Source organism: Octopus bimaculoides, chromosome 4, assembly GCF_001194135.2.
Source record: "Octopus bimaculoides isolate UCB-OBI-ISO-001 chromosome 4, ASM119413v2, whole genome shotgun sequence".
Lineage (NCBI taxonomy): Eukaryota > Metazoa > Mollusca > Cephalopoda > Octopoda > Octopodidae > Octopus > Octopus bimaculoides.
In genome coordinates, this window is record NC_068984.1 from 52,930,547 (window position 1) to 52,939,795 (window position 9,249).

At 32.9% G+C, this 9,249-nt stretch overlaps 1 protein-coding gene across 4 annotated transcripts in view; it reads left to right on the plus strand.

Moving 5' to 3' along the window:
• The window catches only part of LOC106871826 (TATA element modulatory factor), an 80,450-nt gene that overhangs the window by 42,163 nt on the left and 29,038 nt on the right, over nucleotides 1-9,249 (plus strand). The window lies entirely within an intron of this gene.

The window sequence follows — 9,249 nt, forward strand, 5'->3', positions numbered from 1 at the left end:
TGGCAGGAGGTTATTTATTATAATGATTTCAAATTTTGGAACAAGGTCAGCAGCTTCTCAGCTAAGAATTCTACCAGCTTGCCTCTTTAGATTACTTGTTAAAAATGCAAACAAAATTTGTGACTGACACAACTCATTAAATTATTCAAAGCTGACAACCTGATAATTACTAAAGTACCAATACACACATACACATATGTAAACTCTCATACATTTATACTATATACAATAAAGAATATACTTACCTTTCCAAATAATATTTTACTGTTTTAAACAACTTGTTTACTTTTTACATATTTCTTTGTAATATTACTTTACTTTTTTCTTGTATTCTTGTGTAAACTCTAAAACTACTGCACGTGTTGCTGTTTTTATCACTACTGCTACCATACTGTTATTACTACTAATACTATTTCTATTATTAAACTGTTTGCTTTGGGCCTTTTATATCACCCTTTAATCGAGGTAATACAAGACTATATCCAACCAAAGATTCCTCTAAGTAGCTTCCTGTTACATTAACTCAGTTATTTTCATTGTGCTGAGAGAAGCAAAATCACTTAATAACATGGACTAAAATAATTCCAAATTCCAATTTTATTATGATATAAACTGACAAAACATTAAATTATGTTTATTTTGATTTTAAATGTAGCTGCAGTTACTCTGTCCAAGAATCATGTCATATTAAACAAATATTAATTTGTTTAGAAGGTAACTTACTTATAATTGCCAACCACATGTGCAGTCTTATACATTTACATAGTGAATCTTCCATCACTGCAGTTGATTCAATGATGAGACCAAAACATTTGGATTTGTCTTTTTGACTTATAGCAAAATAAATAAAATAATTTTTGTCATTAACTAATGTCTTTTTTCCTCACAACATAATTATTTTCTAGTTTGATTTTTAATGCTCCTCATATTAAATATGTTAACAACAGCTTAAGTATCAATTTGAACTAGCATACTACTAAATATGGTAAATTAATGGAATGTTGGCATTCTATATTTTTTAATTGATTCTCTAAATCAGTTTAATTGTAAATGTTTCCCACTCATCTACTTTATTTATCAAGCTTTTACTTTTATCTCGTAAATATATAAACACTATTTGCAGCAATGTATTTACAGAAATATTATTTTCCTTTTTGTCATAAATTATGTTTGAGATTTATTACAAAAAATTAAAAACATCTTCAAAGTAACTTTCAAATTAACATTATTTTTATAATTATTATTTGTTTATTTTTGTATTTCAATTTAATTACTTTATATGACATGGGTGGAGAAATTTGATGCATTTGATACATATTTAACTTACAATTTGTCATATTTTATACTCACTTTGTTGTCACTTTGCCAGAGGTTCTTGACCTTTTTATGTTTCCAAACCCACCGAAACTCGTCCAATATGCCCCTATATCCTCATTGCTTGACTATTGAAATCATCATCACCTCTAGTCCTATTACATGTCAGATTAGTTTCAAAAGATGAATAGCTTGGTTTTACTTAACATGGATAACCAGGAACAGAGCAAGAAAGTGAATTATAAGGAATTTGTATTTATTTATAGAAAATGAGAGATTGAGTTGCATACTCCCAGCTTTTGATTTCCATACCTTCAAGATGTATAGACACCCCTAGTTAAAAAACCTTTGTTTTATGCTTTTTTCCCCTTTAATACAGTTCTTTGGCTTTAACTTATTAATATGTAACAACTAAATAATCGTTTTTACATTTCAGCTACTCGCTGTATTAGTACCTACAAAACCACCCTTGTGCCAACATTTTTGTTTTCAGTAGGATGCTAGTAATTGTGTTGAAACCCAAATGCAGTATTGAATTAATTGCATTTCAGTATTTAGTTTTATTTCTTTAGTTTCTGAGTTCAAATTCTGTCATAGCCAGCTTTATATTTTATCTATTTAGAATTGATAAGATAATTTCTAGTAATATAATGGCATTAGTTCCATCAACTATACTTCTCCTTAAGAAATATGTGTTCTATTCGTATGTAGATAACTCTAGATATTTGAGTATCACTTTCTTTCATTTGTTCATTCAGTTGTGTGTGTGTGTGTGTGTGTGTTGTATGCACACATATATATCAATGTATTATGATTTTATAAAATATTAATATCAATTTATAATTTATTACAGTTTGCTGGATATGAATGAGAGGTGATAGTGCTTTCAATTTTTGTCACAATTTATATTGTGCCCTAATCAAGATAAAACCGTGCTTGCACTGTTTATCTGTGAAATATTATGCATATTTTATCAGATTGTTTGAATTAATCATGCATTACCTCATAAATTTGAGATTTTGATGATGGGATTGTTTATTTTGAGGGTGATGTAGGGTAGGTGTGAGAAGCTTAATCAGGCCAGTTTGAACAGTAAAGCATTTAGAATATCTTGGCCAGATATGGCTGTTTTAAATGCTAAAAAGGATTAAAAAGAAATCACTTCTACTTCATGGTGAAGTGGCTAGACACTGGAAAATTATCTTGTAAAACATTAATTTAATAATGTATACCATATCTAAGTTTTCGGTTTGTACTGTCTGAGAATTAAACTCAACTCATTTTTTTAAATTTTTATATTTCATCTATTATTAGCTAATTGTGGAAGAATGGTAGAATGTTATCCTGCTAACTGAAGGATTACAGTTTCTTACCTCTCCATGAATAATTTCCCTTGCTGTCTGTGTAATGATAAAACTATTCAGTTATTACTTTTATCAAGCAAATATATGAAACACTATTTGCAGTTTTCAGTAGACGGTATACTATCCTGCTTTGTTAACTTGCAGTTTTCATTTGAAATGTTCATCTTTACAGGTACAGGCATGGCTGTGTGGTTTAGAAGTTTGCTTCCCAACCACATGGTACATGGCACAAATGTCTTCTGCTATAGCCCTGGGCCAGCCAAATCCTTGTTGTCTGTGGATTTGGGAGACAGAAACTGAAAGAATCCTGTCATGTTTGTGTGTGTATGTTTGTGTCTCTTTGTCTTGCCATTGCAATGATAGTTGTAAATGATTGTCTCTATCATACAAGCAGTATCATTTATTTCCAATAAACTGTGACAACATATCTGGCCATTGGGAAATATTACCTTGCTTGGAAACAGGTGAGAGTTGGGGATAGGAAGGGCATCTGGCCATAGAAAATTTGCCTCAATAAGTTCCATCCAATCCATACAAGCATGGAAAAGTGGATGTTAAACTGATAATTATGATATTGACCAGATCTACAGTAGTAAGGTCCATTAACATGAAATGTTTCTTGATGTTATTCTATATCAAAGATCAGCAACTTTTTTTTTTCAATGGCCCACTTTTGATCCCTCACCCCACCCCATTTAACCATAGACCACTTGTATATCATATCTTATATAGAGAAATAGCCCTGCATGTCCTCTCCATCTTTCCCATCATGGCAATGCTTATTCTTTTATTTGTTTCAGTCATTTGACTGTGGCCATGCTGGAGCACCGCCTTTAGTTGAACAAATCGACTCCAGGACTTATTCTATGTAAGCCTAGTACTTATCCTATCGGTCTCTTTTGCCGAACTGCTAAGTTATGGGGACGTAAGCACACCAGCATTGGTTGTCAAGTGAGGGGGGGAACACACACACATACATATATGAGGGCTTCTTTCAGTTTCTGTCTACCAAATCCACTCACAAGGATTTGGTCAACCTGAGGCTCTAATACAAGACACTTGCCCAAGGTGCCACACAGTGGGACTGAACCTGGAATCATGTGGTCGGTAAGCAAGCTACTTACCATAGCCACTCCTGCACCTATATGTAAGCAAAAATTCAATGTTTTGTAGCACAAAAGACTTTATAAAAGCTATCATAAATACATTAAATTTAAATAAATTTTAGAAAAAGTTTGATTCCCACAGAGAATATCTCAGTGTCCCTCTGTTACTGACCACTGTTCTGTATTAATCTTACTTCATTTATGAGTTACTATCTATTATGGAAACTGTTGATCTGTAGCATGTTTGGTAGTCTCATTATCAGGTTCAATGAAGTTGCTAACCTTACCACAAATAGGGCCTAATGGCAAAATGGTATTGCTAAAATGTTATTGCCAACATTTCTTATGCTGTGCACTAACCCTTATGGAAAAGAAGAAGGTGTCGAAAAGTTATGTGACAAGGAACTACCATACTTCTCTCTACGTTAAAAAGTGATTTATAGTCCTTTAATCAGATTACCACAAAACGTCTTGTATTTTTGTATTGACTTCCCATTAACTTGTTCAGTGCACAAACAAGGAACCTTGTCCCCCACTGCGCAAGACCACCACAGTCAACAGATACGAGATGGCGTCCCCTAACACCTGCACAGTCATCACACCAATATTTTTACTAAATATTGGGGGCCTGTTGCATTATAATAAAAGCAAAATTTCTTTCCTGAGAGATCTTGCTGCATGCAGTCAAGCCTTATGCATAGCACTTGTGGAAACTCACCTCAGCCCTCATGTAGAGGATGCAGAAGTACACGTACCAAAATATGCCAGACTGCGAACAGACAGAAGGAAAATGAGTCATGGTGGAGTTGCTGTGTACATCCATGAATACCCACACCCCAGGTCTTACTGTCATACTCAAATTCGGTATGTGACACTCTAATTGTATACATAAGACAACATAATATAGTCATATGCAATACATATTGCCCACCGGATGCTCCAAACCACATAGGCAAGTTTGAAGATTGCCTCACAAGAATTAAAGAAATCCTCATGAAACTGGAACACCACATGACCATATTTCTTATGGGTGATTTCAGCTTCCCCAATGTCAAATGGCCTGAAGGTCTCATACTCTCAGGAATGACTCATTGCAAGCAAGCACAGGTGGAGTCCCTGCCTTATTCCTGGAGCAAGCTGTACTCAGGCCAACTAGGGCAAGATCTCTGCTTTACGAACAATATGGACTTCATTCATGATGTGAAAGTGACACTGACATTAGTCTCGGATCACAACATAATAGAGCTGTCTATGTTTGGGCCGAAAGTAACCAGAGACATACAGCCTAAAGGAAGCACCCAAAATCTCTCCAATCTGAACTTCCACAAAGCAGACTGGAAATTGATCCAAAAATAGATCCTCAGAGAGGACTGGCCGAAATGTCTCTCCACACCAGACATTGACATGAAACTAGAATGTTTCATGTCTGTTGTGCAAGCCATATGCCAGAAATATGTTCCAGAGCACAAGGCCAAAACAAATAGGAACAAGATTCCAAGGGAGAGGAAGATCCTCATGAGACGATGGACGAAGGTTGCAAATCAACTCAACCAACATCCCAAAAATAGCCATCCAACCCATGCCAGCATGGAAAACGGATGTTAAATGTTCTTGTTGATGATTATGGTAATATGACAAAATTATTTTTCAGGAAGTATGTCTCCAATTTTCTGTGTTCTTATGAGTTAAATGATGATGAAATAAGAATACTTTATTTTGACATTTGTCTTTTTTTAGTTGGCAATTTATTTCTGCTTCCTTTTCCTAAAAACATTTCCTAAATTTCTTACAAGTTCCTTTGAAAGAACAAAGAATATTTTGTTTCTTTACTTGCACTGAGTATTCTTTTCATTTGAGAAATGGTTGTAGAAGTGATGCTAATTTTTAAAATCTAGTTATCTTAATTTTTGTCTTTTCTGTGTGTTTCCTTCTTTTGTTGTGAAGTAGAAGAATTTCTTAAATCAGTATTAACTAGGTTTGAAATTAAAGAGTAAAGCAGACCAGCATACAGCCAGTTAAATTGTATGAAAATAGATTGCCAGCAAAATGTTTAATGTTACTACATACTACTATTATCATAAAAACAGATATTATTGTAAGGATTGTGTTGTTATACTAGAAGAACCAAATGTTCAGTCCATATAGTATTACCATAATCATGCTTGTAAGCTTGGCTTCTTTGAATTTGAGAAAGAGTCTTAATCTAACCGTTTAAAAATTGAATCTATAACTCCTATCACAATAAGGACTTTTCTTAGAAAAACACAGGATCTAAAACTTGCCCATACATTTTGATAAACTTTTTTTTTATCCTTATGTTTGATGAATTTGAATATGTTTTTTCATTTTTACAAAATGTTGTCTGTATAATCTTATCAGACATTTCATTCCACTATAACTACTCCCTTTGAAATTGATAATTAAAATCACTTTCATATATTTTATTACTGTTCATGATAATCATTTATATTGTAAAATTTCAAGAATATTTCCTAACATGCTTGTTTAAAAAATTTTTTTAATATTTTTCTTTCAAGCCAACAATAGTTAAATTCACTTTTGAAAAAGTTTTATATAATAATAATTAGTAATTCAGAATGTCTTTTAAACTTAATTTTTGACAAATTAACAAAATAATTAAATCATAGTACTTAAAAATTAACAATATGTGTAAATTAGTCAAATGAAAGTTGATTACAGAAATCTAAAATGTATCATCAATTTTATATCCCTGCTTGCATGGGTTTGGATGGGTCTATTTTAACACAGTGTCTTGATATGCATCACATGTCTGTACCAGCACAGTCTTGTCTCTTGCATGCTATATTTAATTCCCTTTACACTTATCTCTCTTTTTCTCTTAAGCAGTATCGTTTATGTACACTAACATTACACACCCAACAGAGCATGTTCACCTTATTTCTTTGCAGCCTTTTCAAATTCTCTGCATTGAATATCTATGTTTTACTTGAGCCCAAGCTTCGTTTTTACATTTTGAAATTCTTTCTCTGATTCTTCAGCAAAACTAGACCATTGGTATGCAGGCGTTCTCATGGATAGCCAGTCTTAAATTCCTTTGTTATGACAGAAAACAAGAGAGACTGAGAACTGAGGCCTGTGAACTCCTACCTGTATGCTATATTCCTCAAAGAACTCATAACTAATTCTCATCTTGTTAACAGTATCTTTATATATAATTTGCACAGCTCTCACAAGCCTTTCTTCTACATAGTTCTTTTTAGCAACCATCAGACAACAGAGCATGTTACCCTGTCAAACACTTCCACGAGGTCAATGAATGCTATAGGTTGTAGCTTACTTTGTCTGACTATGAAGAAGGCATCAATAGTGCCCTGTCTAGTTATGAACCCAAACCATATTTCATTTCATCTAAGTTCATTCTCTTCTTCATCACTTGTGCTATTATCTTTCTGTTACTTTCATAACCTAGTCTCTCAATTTGTTGCCTCTATAGTTGCCTTTTTTTTCTTAAACATTTGTGAGGACTTTGTACTACTTGATTAACCATGCAATCTCACTGACTATCCATTACACTTTCCGTTTTTCCATGTCCTTAATTACACTTTTGATTATATATTTGTCAACGTCAAAGCTGGTCCCTCTCTTCCTTCAAGGCAACTGTGTAATCATACTGTATGCACATTTATCCCAACAACTTCTTGATACACACAGACACCCTGCTTTGGACTTGAAAGCAATGATGTCTCTGATCTTGTCTCAGAACATTAACAAACCTCTTACTTTCTCTCATTCTCCTTGCTAAAGATAACTGATGTTTAGCTTCTTTACTTGTTACCTGGTAATGTTTCTTGCTCCTTATCCTTTCTTCCAATCTTTTCAGATCCTACCATCAAGTCACTTTCTTTCTGAATAGAACCTTGCTTTATCCAAAGATCTGCTTTGAGATTCACAGCAGGTTGTTTTGAAGAAACTCCCCTTTGTCCTTATAAGTCTCTGTCTCTACCTCCTTCTCATCATCCACACCAATTAGTATTTCTTTGCATCTACATCTAGATGAGGGATGTTTCAACTTCCATCACTTCCTTCTCCAAGTTGTCCTGTATCGCTGAGTCTGTCTAGCACTGAGCCCAAGATCACTGATCACTTGTCCTTGTTGAGTAGCACATTCTTCACCAGGAAAAGACTTAGTATTCACAGCTAGTTGTCTTTCACACCCCCTAATGACTTTAGTCTACCTGGTTTTCATATTTGACTTATTGGTAAGTTATGAGATGACTGGTCAGTTTCTTGAGGTTGCTGTCATTTGTTACTAAGGTAGTTTGCAAGAGAAACTTATTGAAACGATCCTTTTACTGGTCTGTCAGTCCTGATTGTGTTGCATATGGAGGGTAACTGTTTTGCTGTCATGTTATCTATGTTGTGTCTAAGCTTAATTATTCTACTACATACTTTGATTACTTCACTGACTTCAATTTCTCTACCAGTAATATGCCTACACCACCCACTTCAATGTTTTTACCCTCCCAGAAGAATTTATACCCCTAATCTATGGTCAAGTGCCAGGAAGAGCATCTGGCCATAGAAAATCTATAGACACTTTTTCACACTGGAAAAGTAAGTGTTAAAATGATATTCCTTGCCTTTGAGGGATCTGCCTGAAGTATCTTTCCATCTATTTTTTTTTTTTTTCTGAAGTTTTGTGTCTGATAGGAAGAAGGGAGTTTCTAATGGAGGACGGGTGGTTTGATGTCTGTTGCTTTTCTCCTAAAACTTAAATATAGGGAAAATGATTTTTTTGTACAAAAAATCTTGTTATAATATTATTTTGTATTTATTATGAATATTCTGAAGGTTTACTACAGAAATTTTAAATGATATACAATGTCAATAGTTAACCTGTATATGATATTGTCTCCTGAAAAGCTGTTCAATTAGCAATAGTTGTAGAGCAGTTGAGATACTGGCAATTGGTTTGATTTATAGTAAATGCTAATCAAGCTGAATTCTGAAAATCGACAATGTATATTTGGGTTTTGCTTCAAAATTGTTTGCATGTAATGTCTCTTAACATTAAATCATTATATATAATTCAATTATAAATTAGGTTTTTTAGTTAAACTTTTTCATTTCTCTAATTTTATTTTATTAAAAAGGAAAATCTCATTCAATTTTCTATCAACAATAAAATGTAAATACTAATAAATCATTCTGACATTTTCTTTTATAGTGTTTTTTATTGTTTTTTTTTTGTTTGTTTGTTTTTTCAAATATATGACATTTACATTGAGAAATATCTTTAATATATTGTGAATGTTTTTTTTCCCTGTTTCAATTCATTTTATATTATTTAAATAAAGTTTTATTTAATTCCAATACTGTCATATTTTGAAATATCTTTAATTAATTGTAGTACATGTTATACTATCTTTGTTATTTTTTGGATCTAAAAATTACTCTCAATTTTTTTCTTTTTTTTTTTTTTT